Here is a 21,074-nt window from a genome sequence, read left to right as displayed (position 1 = left end):
AAGTGATGGCTTTTGTGCCAACCACGTAGCAATGTCATCGATGGATCCTTGTGCCAAACGATTCAGCCATTCGGCGTAGTTCTTAGTGTGCTCCTTCATCTCCACATCTCATGAAGGCACCATTGGTAAGAAGCCTTGGCATATCTTTGCCAAGTATTATTCGGCATAAGCGCTGAAAACTGGGCTGTTAAGCAGTACCGTCAAATGGGCTTTCTCTACCAATTATCCGGGTGCAGCCATTTGCATTCCAGCAAGGACCGGCTTTCCTTTCAGCCTTCCCTCGTGGCGAGAGAGGGGCAAACCTATAGGTCTTTCTTTCATGTATTCGGTGCAAAACTCAACTACCTCCTCTGCGGTATAACCTTGTAGGATGCTTGCCTAGGGATGGTTTCGGTTCCGACAATAGCGCTTCGGTATTCCATGAACCGCTCAAAGGGATACATGTTGCGAAGAAACACAGGACCATGATAACCCACAAGTATAGGGGATCGCAAAAGTTTTCGAGGGTAGAGTATTCCACGCAAATTTATAGATTCGACGCAAGGGGAGCCAAAGAATATTTGAAGGTATTAGCAGCTGAGTTGTCTATTCAACCACACCTGGGGATTAATTATCTGCAGCAACGTGATCAGTAGCAAAGTAATATGATAGTTTTGATAATAGTGACAGCTGCAATAGTAACGATAACAGTGATAGCGGTAGTTTTGTAACAAGTGCAATAGTAACGATAGCAGTAGTAACTTAGCAAGAACCATATAGGATAAATTCGTAGGCATTGGATCGGTAATTTGTTGGATGATATTCATCATGAGATAGTTATAACCTAGGGCGATACGGCACTAGCTCCAGTTCATGAATATAATGTAGGCATGTATTCCGTAAATAGTCATACGTGCTTATGGAAAGAACTTGCATGACATCTTTTGTCCTACCCTCCCGTGGCAGCGGGGTCCTATTGGAAACTAAGGGATATTAAGGCCTCCTTTTAATAGAGACCGGAAGAAAGCGTTAACACATAGTGAATACATGAACTCCTCAAACTACGATCATCACCGGAGTGGTCTCGACTATTGTCACTCCGGGGTTGCCGGATCATAACACATAGTAGGTGACTATAACTTGCAAGATCATATCTAGAACATGGATATAATGGTGATAACATAAACGGTTCATATCTGAAATCATGGCACCTGGGCCCAAAGTGACAAGCATTAAGCATGGCAAAGTCATATCATCATCAATCTTAGAACATAGTGGATACTAGGGATCAGGCCCTAACAAAACTAACTCGATTACATGATGAATCTCATCAACTCCTCACCGACCAGCGAGCGTACGAAGGAATTACTCACTCCCGGTGGGGAGCATCATGGAATTGGCGATGGAGAAGGGTTGGTGATGACGAAGAACGAAGATCCCCCTCTCCGGAGCCCCAAACAGACTCCAGATATGGCCTCCCGATGAAGAACGGGAGGTGACGACGGCTCCGTCTCGTGGATCGCGATAATTATTTCTCCCTAATTTTTTCTGCAAAAATAGGATTTTATAGTGTCAATTTCAGGGTCTGCGGGGCCTCCAGGTGGGGACGACCCACCTGGGCGCGCCAGGAGGGGGGCGCCCTGGCGGGTTGTGCCCACCCAGGTGCCCCCCTCCGGTGGATCTTTGCTCCTGAAATTCTTATTTATTGTATAAAAAATACTCACAAAGTTTAGTTCCATTCCGAGAACTTTTATTCTGCACAAAAACAACACCATGGTAGTTCTGCTGAAAACAACGTCAGTCCAGGGTTAGTTTCATTCAAATCATGCAAATTAGAGTCCAAAACAAGAGGAAAAGCATAAGGAAAAGTAGATACGTTGGAGATGTATCAACTCCCCCAAGCTTTAACCTTTGCTTGCCCTCAAGCAATTCAGTTGTTAAACTGAAAGTGAAAAAGAAAAACTTTTACGAACTCTTTTGCTCTTGTTTGCAAAAATAAGCTTAAATAGACCCAGGTTTTCAGCCAACATTATAACTAACCATGCCGACAATAACCCTTAAAAATTATATTAACTCATATCAATGACATAATCAGCTAGCAAGCAATAATAAGATATCTCACACAGCAAGTTGTTGTCAAAAAAACCATGATATAATATGACAATAGGGGTATCTCGCTAGCCCTTTCTGAGACCGTAAAACATAAATGCAGAGCACCTCAAAAGTTCAAGTAGCGACTAAACATTGTAATTCATGGTAGAAAAGATCCAGTCATGATGCACCCAACATTAGCTACACATAATGCATCAGTCATGACAACAGTGCTCTCAGGTTCTAGCGCTTGTTTTAGAAGGTGATGACACAACATAAAAGTAAATAGATAGTACTTCGCAGAGCGAAGCAGTGATTTGCAAAGGTGCCAGAGCTCAAGTTTTTAAAACAGAGGTAAATGATATTTTGAGACATGCACCCTTCTCATTTACTTCACGACTATCAGTTATCAATATCTTCCATGCTAAGCACGCTAGTGGCGGTTCCCAAGCGATAAAATTAAAGGTTTTGACTCCATTGGGAGTTTTTGTTTGATTATTTGTAAGCTTTTTCTATTTGCAGTTTGGGAGTGGGCATCCCTAGTACCGCCCTTTTCTCGTGCGATGGCGAGTGAGTAAACACTCGACCTGAGAATTACCCGCTTAGCAAGGAAGATACCGACCACCTCCTGTCGTTCCATGAACGATCCAGGCACACAAAAAGGATATTTATTAGAAGTTTTTAGAGGTGGCACATGCAAATTTACTTGGGACGGTAGGGTAATACCTCATATAGGTAGGTATGGTGGATTCATCTGGAATAACTTTGGGTTCAAGGTTTTTGATGTACAAGCAGAATTCCCACTTAGTACAGACGAAGGCTAGCAATTAGATTGAGAAGCGGCCAGCTAGAGAGCAATAACGGTCATGAACATGCATTATGCATAAGTAACATTGGACACTAGCATGAGTAAGATATGAACACCATGAACATAAATATCATAGAGGCTATGTGGGTTTTGATTCAACTACATGCATGAACATGTGCCAAGTCAAGCCACTCGAACATTCAGAGGAGGATACCATATCATCATACTACATCACAATCATTTTAACGCAACGTTTATATCCAAGATAAATCATTATCCACTCCCAGCTACTTATGCATGGCATGAGAAACTATAATCTCTAATTGTCATTGCAAACAAGTTTAATCATAATGGCATGAATCATGGATACTAGGTTGAACATATTTACACAAACAGAACAAGTCGAGTTCATAGCAGTTTCTCTCTGCCATGGCCAGTTCATTGAATATCGCCATTATTCCCTTTCACTTGCATGACCGAACGATATGAAAATAATGATAGTGCAAGAGTGCTGTGGACTAAGCTGGAATCTGCAAACATTTTATTCAATAGGAGAAGACAAGGTAAAATGTGCTCTTTATTAGATCAACAGTTATTCATATGAGAGCCACTCAACATTTTCATCGTGGTCTTCTCCTCAGTACAACTCGAATAAAAAGAAAAGAAATTCAGAGAAACACACTAAAATATTTTTGGAGTTTTTGGTTTTCTTGAACAAGCAAATAAAAGGGAAAAGCAAAAACGAGAAAAACTATTTACACGGGAAAGCTCCCAACAAATAGAAGAAGACCAAGAAAATCTTTTTGGGTTTTCTTTTTAGTTCTACAACTAAGCATGCATAGAAAGTAAACTAACTGCAACTAATTTTTTTGGTGTTTCTAAAGTCTTTCAAACACACAAGAATAAAGCAAGAAAATAAATCTAAGCATGGATGATACAATGAAAAAGCGTGAACACTGACAAATGGAATAAGTGGACATGAATGTAATGTCGGTGAGAAACACGTACTCTCCCAAGCTTAGGCTTTTGGCCTAACTTGGTAGTCGATCAGTAGCCTGGATAGTAGTTGGGGTACTAAGGAGCGGGCATCCACTCATCCCACTGCTGAGGCTCCTCCGCTGCCTCAGCAGCAGCCTGATCGTTCCGGTAGGCGATGATATCCATAGGCATAATCCTATATCCGCCCCTGGCGACAGAATCAAACAAAGTAGGAGCAGGCAATGGAATAATATCACGAGTTTCAATGCTAAAAAACAGGTTATAAGGAATAGGAATGTTAGGTAATATCGTGCAATAAAATGGTGGTATTCCATTGCTGCACGGTCTAGGTAAGCCTTGGGCAGAGGGTGATCATGAAGGCATATCTCAACCTCAAAGTGAGCTGCCAAACGAGTAGCGAAAATCCCATCATGTATTTTACCCTTGGACTTATTAATGTGGAGGCGACGTGCCACAATAGCTCCCAAGCTATAAGTGTTGTCGCCCTCCAGTGCACGACGTAAAACAACAAGGTCTGGTGAACTAAGCACACCCATCTAGTCTCTAGCAAGCAAGCATTTTACAATGAAAAGAGCAAAGTAATGGACAGCCGGAAAATGCAAGCCAGCGGCAGTGATAGCCGACACCCCTCTCTCATCTCCCACTGTCAAGGTACGATAAAAGGCCTCAAACTCTGCCGGCCTAGGCTCAGCTAAGCTCCCATCAGAAGGGATCATGCATATGTTACAAAATTCAGTAAGTGGTATCTGATGGGTTTCAACATATATATCAAACCGCACTTCAGGAGGATTATTCCTAGGAAGGAAAGTAAAACTTTCAACAAAGATGTTTGTGAGGAGATGATACTATTCGCATTCAGCAGCGATGAAGGCGGTGAGGCCGGCATTAGCAGCATATTGTGTCAACTCCTGAAGGATTCCAGCCTCTTCCATGAACTGGGTGTGCGACCATTCGCACGACCGTACCTCCGCCAACCTGCGAGGATGGAGATCACTATCAGACGACTCCCCACTAACACCCTTGGAGTTCTTCTTAGAAGCAAACTTCCTAAAGATGTTCATCTTTTTCCTATGAACATAATTCTGAAATTTTTAGTCCACAAATTTTTCTCAACAAAACTTCACAAAATTGATAGCAACTACTCATAGGGATGCATAGAGGCCATAGCAAGCATTCAAACTACTTAGAACTCTAAGAATTCAACATGCAAGCTCATCTACAACAGCACCAAGAGTAGCTAATTATTCAAAATATAAACCACTAAAACAAAAACTAATTGGACAAACGGTGGAGTCACATACCAAGCAACAATCCCCCGAAACAGTTTCGAAAATGGAGCTTCGAGCAAAGAGATCGAAATCCATGGATTTGAGAGCAAGAACACGGGAGAGAGAGCAATGGAGAATTTTTTCTGGAGGTAAGTGATGATGTGGTGTGAAGGGATAAGTGAGGGGGCCCACATGGGGACTACTACCGACCAGGGCGCGCCTGGGGGTCCTGGCGCACCCACGTGGGTTGTGCCCACCTGGTGCACCTCCCTCTGATATTATTTGCACCAGAAATTCTTAAATGTTCAGAAAAAATCATATTAAATTGTCAGGGCATTATGAGAACTATTATTTTTGGGTCATTTTTTTATTGCACGGGAAATTCAGAAAACAGACAAAACATGGCATTTTATTTTATTTAACTAATAAAAACAGAAAATAAAAAGTAGGGACACAAGGTAGTGCTTACTAAATTCATCAACTTCATACCTCTCAAAAATGGTCCATTAATAAGGTTGATCAGGTCTTATTAACAACCACTTTCAATTAGCATGAAACCTAAGAACTTTCGTAAATCACTAAGTTACCTCAATGAGGATATTAATGTCCCCAACAATAAGCATTTCATATTTCTTTTTAACAATAGGTAGAGGTATTTGAAAACTTCCAATAGTGATTGTCGGAGATTTTTCAATAACATTAATACCATTCACTTGGAATTTTTTCTTCGGAAAGTTCACCGTATGCTCATTACCATTGATATGAAGAGTGAACTTGCTTTTATTGCAATCAATAACAGCCCCTGCAGTATTCAAGAAGGGTCTACCAAGGATAATCGACATGTTGTCATCCTCAGGCATCTCAAGTATAACAAAGTCAGTCAAAATAGTAACATTAGCAACAACAACGGGCACATCCTCACAAATACCGATAGGTATGGCAGTTGATTGTCAGCCATTTGCAAAGATATTTCAGTAGGTGTGAGTTTATTCAAATCAAGTCTTTTATATAAAGAGAAAGGCATAACACTAACACCAGCTCCTAAATCACATAAAGCAGTTTTTACATAATTCTTTTTGATAGAGCAAGGTATAGTTGGTATTCCCGGATCTCCATGTTTTTTGGGTATTCCATCTTTAAAAGTATAATTAGCAAGCATAGTGGAGATTTCAGCTTCCTGTATTTTTCTCTTATTGGTGATGATGTCTTTCATGTACTTTGCATAAGGAGGCATTTTCAAGATATCAGTCAAGCGAGTACGAAAAAAGACTGGCCTCAGCATTTCAGCAAAGCGTTCAAATTCTTCATCATCTTTCTTTTTAGTTGACTTGGGTGGAAAAGGCATAGGTTTTTGAACACACGGTTCTCTTTCTTTACCGTGTTTTCTAGCCACAAAGGCTCTTTTATCATATCTTGTATTCTTAGGTTGTGGGTTATCAAGATCAACTGGAGGTTCTATCTCAACATCATTATCTGGTTCTTTTTCATTGTTTGGTTGAGTATCTTCATGAACATCAACATTATCTTTTTCATTATTACTAGGTGAATGTTCATTACCAGATTGAGTTTCAACATCAGAAATAGAAACATCATTATCATTATCAGGAGGTTTTTCTATTTCAGGTTCACTAGAAGCATGCAAAGTCCTATCATTTTTCTTCTTCTTTTTCTTTCTAGAAGGACTAGGTGCATCAGCGTTAACTCTTTTTGAATCTTGTTCTATTCTTTTTGGGTATCCCTCGGGATAAAGTGGTTCCTGAGTCATTTTACCTCCTCTAGTTGCAACTCTAACAGCAAAGTCATGTATGTTGCTATTCATTTCAGCAAGCAATTCTCTTTGTGATTTAGCAACTTGTTCTAACTGAGTTTGAACCATAGAAGCATGCTTTCCAACACCTCTAACATCATTTGAGATTCTATATAACAAGTCACTCAAGTGAGAACATATCAGAATTATATTTCAATTGTTTCAGAACATTTGCATTGAAGTGATCTTGTTTTCTAATGTAATTTTCAAACTCATAAAGGCATTGGCTAGGATGCATATTGTGAGGACTGTCATTATCATTGAACTTCATTAGAGAATCTACCTCTACCACCTTAGGCAGTGGTGGTGTATTAAGACCATGTATTTCTTCAATAGGAGGTAAATTTTTAACATCCTCAGCTTTAATACCTTTTTCCTTCATAGATTTCTTTGCCTCTTGCATATCTTCAGGAATGAGATATAATATACCCCTCTTCTTCGGAGTAGGTTTAGCCGGTGGTTCAGGAAGAGTCAAATCATCATAATTTTTCAATATATTATTCAATAATTCTTCAGCTTGCCCAATAGTTTGTTCCCTGAAAACACAACCAGCATAACTATCTAGGAAATCCCTAGAAGCATCGGTTAGTCCATTATAGAAGATATCAAGTATTTCATTTTTCTTAAGAGGGTGATCAGGCAAAGCATTAAGTAATTGGCAAAGCCTCCCCCAAGCTTGTGGGAGACTCTCTTCTTTAATTTGCACAAAGTTAAATATTTCCAGTAAAGCAGTTTGTTTCTTATGAGCAGGGAAATATTTTTCAGAGAAGTAATAAATCATATCCTGGGGACTACGCACACAACGAGGAGCAAGAGTATTGTACCAAGCTTTAGCATCCCCCTTTAATGAGAACGGAAATAATTTTAGAAGAAAGTAATAGCGGGTCTTCTCGTCATGAGTAAAAAGGGTGGCTATGTCATTCAACTTAGTAAGATGTGCCACAATAGTTTCGGTTTCATAACCATGGAAAGGATCAGATTCAACCAAAGTAATTAACTCTGGGTTGACAGAGAATTCATAATCCTTATCATCAATAAAGATTGGTGAAGTACCAAACTTAGGATCATATTTCATCCTATCATTCAGAGATTTTTATTTATACTTGCATAATAATTTCTCTAGATCTCTCTATCCCTACAAGCAAGAATATCTCTAGTTGTCTCTTCATTCATAACATAACCTTCCGGTACCTTAGGAAATTCATATCTAGGAAGGCTAGTCCTAGCAGGTGTTTCAGGAGTTTCAGTTTCAAGCTCATCATCAGATTCAACAACATCATGTTGTATTACTTTAGCAATTTGTTCATCAAGAAAGTCACCAAGTGGCACATCATCATTATCAAGCAAGGTACTAGCATCATCATAAGCATTAACCATACCAGAAGTAGCATCATCAAAAACTTGTGACATATCAGAATTGATAGCATGTGGTGGTGTTGCAAATTTACTTATAACAGAAGGTGAATCTAAAGCAGAACTGGATGGCAGCTCCTTACCTCCCCTCGTCTTTGAGGGTAAAATCTTAGTCTTAGCATCCTTCAGATTCTTCATAGTGAATAATTGATAATAATCCCAAGTGACTCAACAAATATAGCTATGCTCCCCAGCAACGGCGCCAGAAAAAGGTCTTGATAACCCACAAGTATAGGGGATCGCAGCAGTTTTCGAGGGTAGAGTATTCAACCCAAATTTATATATTCGACACAAGGGGAGCCAAAGAATATTTGAAGGTATTAGCAGCCGAGTTGTCAATTCAACCACACCTGGGGATTAATTATCTGCAGCAACGTGATCAGTAGCAAAGTAATATGATAGTTTTGATAATAGTGACAGCAACAATAGTAACGGTAACAGTGATAGCAGTAGTTTTGTAACAAGTGCAATAGTAATGATGGCAGTAGTAACTTAGCAAGAACAATATAGGATAAATTTGTAGGCATTGGATCGGTAATTTGTTGGATGATATTCATCATGAGACAGTTATAACCTAGGGCGATACAGCACTAGCTCCAGTTCATCAATATAATGTAGGCATGTATTCCGTAAATAGTCATACGTGCTTATGGACAGAACTTGCATGACATCTTTTGTCCTACCCTCCCGTGGCAGTGGGGTCCTATTGGAAACTAAGGGATATTAAGGCCTCCTTTTAATAGAGAACCAGAACAAAGCATTAACACATAGTGAATACATGAACTCCTCAAACTACGGTCATCACCGGGAGTGGTCCCAACTATTGTCACTCCGGGGTTACCGGATCATAACACGTGGTAGGTGACTATAACTTGCAAGATCGGATCTAGAAATGGATATAATGGTGATAACATAAACGGTTCAGACCTGAAATCATGCACCCGGGCCCAAAGTGACAAGCATTAAGCATGGCAAAGTCATAGCAACATCAATCTTAGAACATAGTGGATACTAGGGATCAGGCCCTAACAAAACTAACTCGATTACATGATAAATCTCATCCAACTCCTCACCGACCAGCGAGCCTACGAAGGAATTAATCACTCACGGTGGGGAGCTCATGGAATTGGCGATAGAGAAGGGTTGGTGATGACGAAGAACGAAGATCCCCCTCTCCGGAGCCCCAAACGGACTCCAGATCTGGCCTCCCGATGAAGAACAGGAGATGACGGCGGCTCCGTCTCGTGGATCGCAGTAATTCTTTCTCCCTTGTTTTTTTCTGGAAAAATAGGATTTTATAGCGTCGGTTTCAGGGTCTGCGGGGCCTCCACGTGGGGACAACCCACCTGGGCATGCTAGGAGGGGGTGGCGCGCCCAGGTGGGTTGTGCCCACCCAGGTGCTCCCCTCCGGTGGATTTTGCTCCAGAAATTCTTGTTTATTGTATAAAAAAATCCTCGCAAAGTTTCGTTCCATTCCGAAAACTTTTATTTCTGCATAAAAACAACACCATGGTAGTTCTGCTGAAAACAGAGTCAGTCCGGGGTTAGTTTCATTCAAATCATGCAAATTAGACTCCAAAACAAGAGGAAAAGCATTAGGAAAAGTAGATACGTTGGAGACGTATCAGACCACAATAGTTTATCTCGTCGACAAGGTGCACAGTGAGATGGACCATGACATCAAAGAATGACGGTGGGAAAAACATCTCTAGGTTGGACAATATTCTTGCAATATCCTCTTGCATATGATCCAACTCTTCAGGACCTACAACTTTCTTCCATAGTTGGTTGAAGAAAACACAGAGCTCAATGAGTGTGTTTCTTATTTGTTTGTCCATCAGATTCCTGATGGCCACCGGGAGGATTTGTGTCAACATTACGTGGCAATCATGTGACTTCATGTGTCCCAACTTCATTTTACCTAAGCTCACATCCATGAGACTTCTGATGTTTGCGGAGTAGGAAGAGGGTATCTTAACTGACAACAAATAGGTGAAGAACTGTGTTGCTTCTTTTGTACTGAAATTGTAACTCTGGTGAGCTTTGATGAATTTGCCATCATCTTCTGCTTCACTCTTGCATTTTGATTGATCAGCAAGTATATCGAGCCGTGCAGCATCACCATCCTTTGTTTACCTTTAATCTTGAGTAGAGTACCAAGGATGCTTTCACATACATTCTTCTCTACGTGCATGACATCGATGCAGTGATGTACACGTAGAATCTCCCAGTAAGGTAATTTCCAGAACATCGATTTCTTCTTAAACACTTGACCCTTGGGTGTTTGTTTCACCGTCAAAGCGTGCTTCTTGCCAAGTACAACATTAATTTGTTTAGCCATGTTGTGGACAACCTCTGCATCATAGGGTCTTGGGCCCACATCTACCTCTGCCGTACCATAAAATTCAGCTTTCATCTTTTGGTATGGGTGATTTCTCCGTAAGAACCTATGATGACGCAAATACATGTTTTTGTGCGAGTTGGGAAGAAATCTGCTAGCTGTCCTATCCATGCATGTGACACACCCTACATCTCCCTTTGTTTTCTGCCCGGATGTGTTGCCTAATGCTGGCATATCTTGAATGGTGTGCACCAGCATCGCATGTAGATCGAAAATCTCCTTTCTGTAAGCATCATAACATCTTACAGCAGGCGCATCTATCCACACTGTCTGCAGTTCTTCTACAAGTAGCTGAAAGTAAATGTCGATGTCATTTCCTAGAGGCAATAATAAAGTTATTATTTATTTCCTTATATCATGATAAATGTTTATTATTCATGCTAGAATTGTATTAACCGGAAACATGATACATGTGTGAATACATAGACAAACAGAGTGTCACTAGTATGCCTCTACTTGACTAGCTCGTTGATCAAAGATGGTTATGTTTCCTAGCCATAGACATGAGTTGTCATTTGATTAACGGGATCATATCATTAGGAGAATGATGTGATTGACTTGACCCATTCCGTTAGCTTAGCACACGATCGTTTAGTATTCTGCTATTGCTTTCTTCATGACTTATACATGTTCCTATGACTATGAGATTATGCAACTCCCGTTTACCGGAGGAACACTTTGTGTGCTACCAAACATCAAGTGTTGATGGTTAACAAGACCACTAGTTCCAAGAAAAGGGCAAAGGGATAGAAGGGGAACTTCAAGAAGAACGGCAAGCAAGTTGTTGCTCAAGTGAAGAAGCCCAAGTCTGGACCTAAGCCTGAGACTAAGTGCTTCTACTGCAAAGGGACTGGTCACTGGAAGCGGAACTGCCCCAAGCATTTGGTGGATAACAAGGATGGCAAAGTGAACAAAGGTATATTTGATATACAGATTATTGATGTGTATTTTACTAGTGTTCGTAGCAACCCCTCGGTATTTGATACTGGTTCAGTTGCTAAAGAGTAGTAACTCGAAACGGGAGTTGCATAATGAACAGAAACTAGTTAAGGATGAAGTGACGATGTGTATTGGAAGTGGTTCCAAGATTGATATGATCATCATCGCACACTCCCTATACTTTCGGGATTAGTGTTGAACCTAAATAAGTGTTATTTGGTGTTTGCGTTGAGCATGAGTATGATTTGATCATGTTTATTGCAATACGGTTATTCATTTAAGTTAGAGAATAATTGTTGTTCTGTTTACATGAATAAAACCTTATACGGTTACACACCCAATGAAAATGGTTCGTTGGATCTCGATCGTAGTGATGCACATATTCATAATATTGAAGCCAAAAGATGCAAAGTTAATAATGATAGTGCAACTTATTTGTGGCACTGCCGTTTAGGTCATATTGGTGTAAAGCGCATGAAGAAACTCCATGCTGATGGGTTTTTGGAATCACTTGACTATGAATCACTTGATGCTTGCGAACCATGCCTTATGGGCAAGATGACTAAGACTCCGTTCTCCGGAACAATGGGGTGAGCAACTGACTTATTGGAAATAATACATACTGATGTATGCGATCCGATGAGTGTTGAGGCTCGCGGCGGGTATCGCTATTTTCTGACCTTCACAGATGATTTGAGCAGATATGGGTATATCGACTTGATGAAACATAAGTCTGAAACATTTGAAAAGTTCAAAGAATTTCAGAGTAAAGTGGAAAATCATCGTGACAAGAAAATAAGGTTTCTACGATCTGATCGCGGAGACAAATATTTAGTTACGAGTTTGGTATTCAATTAAAACAATGTGGAATAGTTTCACAAATTCGTGCCACCTGGAACACCACAGCATAATGGTGTGTCCGAACGTCATAACCGTACTTTATTGGATATAGTGCAATCTATGATGTTTCTTACCGATTTACCACTATAGTTTTGGGGTTATGCATTAGAGACAGCTGCATTCATGTAAAAAAAAGGCACCATCTAAATCCGTTTGAGACGACACCGTATGAACTATGGTTTGGCAAGAAACCAAAGTTGTCGTTTCTTAAAGTTTGGGGTTGCGATGCTTATAAGAAAAAGTTTCATCCCGATAAGCTCAAACCCAAATCGGGGAAATGTGTCTTCATAGGATACCCAAAGGAGACAATTGGGTACACCTTCTATCACAGATCCGAAGGCAAGATATTCATTGCTGAGAATGGATCCTTTCTAGAGAAGGAGTTTCTCTTGAAAGAAGTGAGTGGAAGGAAAGTAGAACTTGATCAGGTAACTGTACTTGCTCCTTTATTGGAAAGTAGTTCATCACAGAAATTTGTTCCTGTGACTCCTACACCACTTAGTGAGGAAGCTAATGATGATGATCATGTAACTTCAGATCAAGTTACTACCGAACCTCGTAGGTAAACCAGAGTGAGATCCACACCAGAGTGGTACGGTAATCCTGTTCTGGAGGTCATGTTACTTGACCATGATGAACCTACGAACTATGAGGAAGCGATGATGAGCCCAGATTCCACGAAATGGCTTGAGGCCATGAAATCTGAGATGAGATCCATGTATGAGAACAAAGTATGGACTTTAATTGACTTGCCCAATGATCGGCGAGCCATTGAGATTAAATGGATCTTCAAGAGGAAGACGTACGCTGATAGTAGTGTTACTATCTACAAAGCTAGAATTGTCGCAAAAAGGTTTTCGACAAGTTCAAGGTGTTGACTACGATGAGAGTTTCTCACTCGTATCTATGCTTAAGTCTGTCTGAATCATGTTAGCAATTGCCGCATTTTATGAAATCTGGCAAATGGATAAACAAAACTGCATTCCTTAATGGATTTATTAAAGAAGATTTGTATATGATGCAACCAGAAGGTTTTGTCAATCCTAAAGGTGCTAACAAAATATGCAAGCTCCGGCGATCCATCTATGGACTGGTGCAAGCATCTCGGAGTTGGAATATACGCTTTGATAAGTTGATCAAAGGATATAGTTTTATACAAACTTGCGGTGAAGCCTGTATTTACAAGAAAGTGAGTGGGAGCACTACAGCATTTCTGATAAGTATATGTGAATGACATATTGTTGATCGGAAATAATGTAGAATTATTCTGCAAAGCATAAAGGATTGTTTGAAAGGAGTTTTTCAAAGAAAGACCTCGGTGAAGCTGCTTACATATTGAGCATCAAGATCTATAGAGATAGATCAAGATGCTTGATAAGTTTTTTCAATGAGTGCATACCTTAACAAGATTTTGAAGTAGTTCAAAATGGAACAGTCAAAGAAAGAGTTCTTGCCTGTGTTACAAGGTGTGGAATTGAGTAAGACTCAAAGCCCGACCACGGCGGAAGATAGAAAGAGAATGAAAGTCATTCCCTATGCCATAGGTTCTACAAAGTATGCCATGATGTGTACCAGATCTATTGTATACCCTACCACTAAGTTTGGCAAGGGAGTACAATAGTGATCTAGGAGTAGATCACTGGACAGCGGTCAAAATTATCCTTAGTGGAATAAGGATATGTTTCTCGATTATGGAGGTGAAAAAAGGTTCGTCGTAAAGGGTTACGTCGATGCAAGTTTTTGACACTGATCCAGGTGACTCTAAGTCTCAATCTGGATACATATTGAAAGTGGGGGCTATTAGCTAGAGTAGCTCCGTGCAGAGCATTGTAGACATAGAATTTGCAAAATACTTACGGATCTGAATGTGACAGACCCGTTGACTAAAATTATCTCACAAGCAAAACATGATCACACCTTAGTACTCTTTGGGTGTTAATCACATAGCAATGTGAACTAGATTACTGACTCTAGTAAACCCTTTGGGTGTTGGTCACATATCGATGTGAACTATGGGTGTTAACCACATAAAGATGTGAACTATTGATATTAAATCACATGGCGATGTGAACTAGATTATTGACTCTAGTGCAAGTGGGAGACTGAAGGAAATATGCCCTAGAGGCAATAATAAAGTTATTATTTATTTCCTTATATCATGATAAATGTTTATTATTCATGCTAGAATTGTATTAACCGGAAACATGATACATGTGTGAATACATAGACAAACAGAGTGTCACTAGTATGCCTCTACTTGACTAGCTCGTTGATCAAAGATGGTTATGTTTCCTAGCCATAGACATGAGTTGTCATTTGATTAACGGGATCATATCATTAGGAGAATGATGTGATTGACTTGACCCATTCCGTTAGCTTAGCACACGATCGTTTAGTATTCTGATATTGCTTTCTTCATGACTTATACATGTTCCTATGACTATGAGATTATGCAACTCCCGTTTACCGGAGGAACACTTTGTGTGCTACCAAACGTCACAACATAACTGGGTGATTATAAAGGTGCTCTACAGGTGTCTCCGAAGGTACTTGTTGGGTTGGCGTATTTCGAGATTAGGATTTGTCACTCCGATTGTTGGAGAGGTATCTCTGGGCCCACTCGGTAATGCACATCACTATAAGCCTTGCAAGCATTGCAACTAATGAGTTAGTTGCGGGATGATGTATTATAGAACAAGTAAAGAGACTTGCCGGTAACGAGATTGAACTAGGTATTGAGATACCGACGATCGAATCTCGGGCAAGTAACATACCGATGACAAAGGGAACAACGTATGTTGTTATGCGGTTTGACCGATAAAGATCTTCGTAGAATATGTGGGAGCCAATATGAGCATCCAGGTTCCGCTATTGGTTATTGACCGGAGACGTGTCTCGGTCATGTCTACATTGTTCTCGAACCCGTAGGGTCCGCACGCTTAAAGTTCGATGACCGTTATATTATGAGTTTATGTGTTTTGATGTATCGAAGGTAGTTCAGAGTCCCCGATGAGATCGGGGACATGACGAGGAGTCTCGAAATGGTCGAGACATAAAGATCGATATATTGGACGACTATATTCGGACATCGGAAAGGTTCCGAGTGATTCGGTTATTTTTCGGAGTACCGGAGAGTTACGGGAATTCGCCGGGGAGTATATGGGCCTCATTGGGCTTTAGGGGAAAGAGAGAGGAGAGGCTGGGCGCCCCCCAAGGCCTAGTCCGAATTGGACTAGGGGAAGGGGCTGCGCCCCCTCCTTCCTTCTCTTCTCTCTCCCCTTTCCTTGACTCCTACTCCTACTACTTGGAAGGGGGGGATCCTACTCCCGGTGGGAGTAGGACTCCCCTAGGGCGCGCCATTGAGAGGGCCGGCCCTCCCCCTCCTCCACTCCTTTATATACGGGGAGGGGGGCACCCCTTGGAGACACAACAATTGATCGTTTGATCTTTTAGCCGTGTGCGGTGCCCCCCTCCACCATAGTCCACCTCGATAATACTGTAGCGGTGCTTAGGCGAAGCCCTACGTCGGTAGAACATCATCATCGTCACCACGCCGTCATGCTGACGAAATTCTCCCTCAACACTCGGCTGGATCAGAGTTCGAGGGACGTCATCGGGCTGAACGTCTGCTGAACTCGGAGGTGCCGTGCGTTCGGTACTTGATCGGTCGGATCGTGAAGACATACGACTACATCAACCGCGTTGTGCTAACGCTTCCGCTTTCGGTCTACGAGGGTACGTGGACAACACTCTCCCCTCTCGTTGCTATGCATCACCATGATCTTGCGTGTGCGTAGGATTTTTTTTTGAAATTACTACGTTCGCCAACAGTGGCATCAGAGCCAGGTTTTATGCGTTGATGTTATATGCACGAGTAGAACACAAGTGAGTTGTGGGCGATATAAGTCATACTGCTTACCAGCATGTCATACTTTGGTTCGGCGGTATTGTTGGATGAAGCGGCCCGGACCGACATTACGCGTACGCTTACGCGAGACTGGTTCTACCGACGTGCTTTGCACACAGGTGGCTGGCGGGTGTCAGTTTCTCCAACTTTAGTTGAACCGAGTGTGGCTACGCCCGGTCCTTGCGAAGGTTAAAACAGCACCAACTTGACAAACTATCGTTGTGGTTTTGATGCGTAGGTAAGAACGGTTCTTGCTAAGCCCGTAGCAGCCACGTAAATTTGCAACAACAAAGTAGAGGACGTGTAACTTGTTTTTGCAGGGCATGTTGTGATGTGATATGGTCAAGACATGATGCTAAATTTTATTGTATGAGATGATCATGTTTTGTAACCGAGTTATCGGCAACTGGCAGGAGCCATATGGTTGTCGCTTTATTGTATGCAATGCAATCGCCCTGTAATGCTTTACTTTATCACTAAGCGGTAGCGATAGTCGTAGAAGCATAAGATTGGTGAGACGACAACGATGCTACGATGAAGATCAAGGTGTCGCGCCGGTGACGATGGTGATCATGACGGTTCTTCGGAGATGGAGATCACAAGCACAAGATGATGATGGCCATATCATATCACTTATATTGATTGCATGTTGATATTTATCTTTTATGCATCTTATCTTTCTTTGATTGAAGGTAGCATTATAAGATGATCCCTCACTAAATTATCAAAGTATAAGTGTTCTCCCTGAGTATGCACCGTTGCGAAAGTTCTTCGTGCTGAGACAGCACGTGATGATCGGGTGTGATAGGCTCTACGTTCAGATACAATGGGTGCAAAACAATTGCACACGCGAAATACTCAGGTTAAGCTTGACGAGCCTAACATATAACATATATGGCCTCGGAACACGGAGACCGAAAGGTCGAGCGTGAATCATATAGTAGATATGATCAACATAGTGATGTTCACCGTTGAAACTACTCCATCTCACGTGATGATCGGACATGGTTTAGTTGATATGGATCACGTGATCACTTAGAGGATTAGAGGGATGTCTATCTAAGTGGGAGTTCTTAAGTAATATGATTAATTGAACTTAAATTTATCATGAACTTAGTCCCGATAGTATTTTTCAGATTATGTTGTAGATCAATAGCTCGCGTTGTTGCTTCCCTGTGTTTATTTTTGATATGTTCCTAGAGAAAAATTATGTTGAAAGTTGTTAGTAGCAAAGATGCGGATTGGATCCGTGATCTGAGGATTATCCTCATTGCTGCACAGAAGAATTATGTCCTTCATGCACCGCTAGGTGACAGACCTATTGCAGGAGCAGATGCAGACGTTATGAACGTTTGGCTAGCTCAATATGATGACTACTTGATAGTTTAGTGCACCATGCTTAACAGCTTAGAATCAGGACTTCAAAGATGTTTTGAACGTCATGGACCATATGAGATGTTCCAGGAGTTGAAGTTAATATTTGAAGCAAATACCCGAGTTGAGAGACATGAAGTCTCCAACAAGTTCTATAGCTAAAAGATGGAGGAGAATAGCTCAAGCAGTGAGCATGTGCTCAGATTGTCTGGGTACTACAATCGCTTGAATCAAGTGGGAGTTAATCTTCCAGATAAAATAGTGATTGACAGAATTCTCTAGTCACCATCACCAAGTTAGTAGAACTTCGTGATGAACTACAGTATGCAAGGGATGACGAAAGTAATTCCCGAGCTCTTCGCGATGCTGAAATCGACGAAGGTAGAAATCAAGAAAGAGCATCAAGTGTTGATGGTTAACAAGGCCACTAGTTTCAAGAAAAGGGCAAAGGGATAGAAGGGGAACTTCAAGAAGAACGGCAAGCAAGTTGTTGCTCAAGTGAAGAAGCCCAAGTCTGGACCTAAGCCTGAGACTAAGTGCTTCTACTGCAAAGGGACTGGTCACTGGAAGCGGAACTGCCCCAAGCATTTGGTGGATAACAAGGATGGCAAAGTGAAAAAAGGTATATTTGATATACAGATTATTGATGTGTATTTTACTAGTGTTTGTAGCAACCCCTCGGTATTTGATACTGGTTCAGTTGCTAAAGAGTAGTAACTCAAAACGGGAGTTGCATAATGAACAGAAACTAGTTAAGGATGAAGTGACGATGTGTATTGGAAGTGGTTCCAAGATTGATATGATCATCATCGCACACTCCCTATACTTTCGGGATTAGTGTTGAACCTAAATAAGTGTTCTTTGGTGTTTGCGTTGAGCATGAATATGATTTGATCATGTTTATTGCAATACGGTTATTCATTTAAGTTAGAGAATAATTGTTGTTCTGTTTACATGAATAAAACCTTATATGGTTACACACCCAATGAAAATGGTTCGTTGGATCTCGATCGTAGTGATGCACATATTCATAATATTGAAGCCAAAAGATGCAAAGTTAATAATGATAGTGCAACTTATTTGTGGCACTGCCGTTTAGGTCATATTGGTGTAAAGCGCATGAAGAAACTCCATGCTGATGGGCTTTTGGAATCACTTGACTATGAATCACTTGATGCTTGCGAACCATGCCTTATGGGAAAGATGACTAAGACTCCGTTCTCCGGAACAATGGAGTGAGCAACTGACTTATTGGAAATAATACATACTGATGTATGTGATCCGATGAGTGTTGAGGCTCGCGGCGGGTATCGCTATTTTCTGACCTTCACAGATGATTTGAGCAGATATGGGTATATCGACTTGATGAAACATCAGTCTGAAACATTTGAAAAGTTCAAAGAATTTCAGAGTAAAGTGGAAAATCATCGTGACAAGAAAATAAGGTTTCTACGATCTGATCGCGGAGACAAATATTTAGTTACGAGTTTGGTATTCAATTAAAACAATGTGGAATAGTTTCACAAATTCGTGCCACCTGGAACACCACAGCATAATGGTGTGTCCAAACGTCATAACCGTACTTTATTGGATATAGTGCAATCTATGATCTGGGGAAGGCGAAACAGAAGAGAACAGAGAGGGAGATCCAATCTCAGAGGGGCTCCCGCCCCTCCGCCGCCATAGGAAACCATGGACCAGAGGGGGAATTCTCCTCCCAATCTAGGGGGGAGGCCAAGGGAGAAGAAGAAGTAGGGGGCTCTCTCCCCCTCGCTCCCGGTGGCACCGGGGTGCCGCTGGGGCAACGATCGAGACGGTGATCTACATCAACAATCTTGCTACCGTCAACACCAACTCTCTCCCCCTCTATGCAGCGGTGTAACACCTCTTCCCCCTGTTGTAATCTCTACTTAAACATGGTGCTCAACTCCATATATTATTTCCCAATGATATGGTTATCCAATGATGTTTGAGTAGATCCGCTTTGTCCTGTGGGTTAATCGTGATCTTGGTTGCTATGATTGTATATTTTATTTATGGTGCTGTCCTACGGTGCCCTCCGTTCTCGCGCACACGTGAGGGGTCCCCGCTGTAGGGTGTTGAAATATGTTCATGGTTCGCTTATGGTGGGTTGCGAGAGTGATAGAAGCTTAAACCCGAGTAGGTGGGCTATGGCGTACGGGATAAAGAGGACTTGATACTTAATGTTATGGTTGGGTTTCACGACCTTAATGATCTTTAGTAGTTGCGGATGCTTGCTAGAGTTCCAGTCATAAGTGCATATGATCCAAGTAGAGAAATTATGTTAGCTCATGCCTCTCCCTCATATAAAATTACAAGGATGATTACCGGTACTTGTTATCGATTGACTAGGGACAAATAACTTTCTTGTTGAAAAAAACCCTTTTACTAAACACCTAACTTTTATTATCTCGCAAAGTTCTCGTAGTTTTATTCTTGCAAAATAGTTCTAGCATCACTCCTACAAAATAGTTTCATACTTGTTTTAGGTAAAGCAAACATCAAGTGTGTGTAGAGTTGTATCGGTGGTTGATAGAACCTGAGGGAATATTTGTTCTGCCTTTAGCTCCTCATTGGGTTCAACACTCTTATTTATCGAAGAAGGCTACAAACGATCCCCTATACTTGTGGGTTATCAAGACTTTTTTCTGGCGTCGTTGTCGGGGAGCAATAGTGTGGGGTGAATATTCTCATGTGTGCTTCTTTGCTTTATAACTAAGTAGTTTTCATTTCCTGTTCTAAGTTGTTCTCTATCTTTAGTTATGGACATGGAACACAAAACACCAAAAAAATTAGTTGTACTTGCTACTCATGGAACCACCTAAAACCCTCGATGCTTGTTATGTGAAAGATAGTATGCACTACTTTGGTAATCCTGAGAAAACCCCATTTAACTATATAATGGGAGTAACGTTGGATCAATGTGAATACTTTAGGGATTATCGCTTGACACAAAAAGGGAAACTTTTATGGGATCAAATTTATATGTTGCGTTGGTATGCTCAGGATTTATGCTTGAGACTTGATTATACTTGTTGCTCTAGAATGAATGCTCCACATCTTCCCATTTCATGCAAATTTAATGATAATGAAACCTTAGCTTCTTATGCTAATGGTATATATGATTACTATGATGTGGACCGAATAGAAGAATTTGTTGATTTTAA

This window comes from Aegilops tauschii, chromosome 3 (genome assembly GCF_002575655.3).
Source record: "Aegilops tauschii subsp. strangulata cultivar AL8/78 chromosome 3, Aet v6.0, whole genome shotgun sequence".
Classification (NCBI taxonomy): Eukaryota; Viridiplantae; Streptophyta; class Magnoliopsida; order Poales; family Poaceae; genus Aegilops; species Aegilops tauschii.
The sequence above is the reverse complement of the archived record's forward strand: the minus strand, read 5'-3'. Positions refer to the sequence as shown.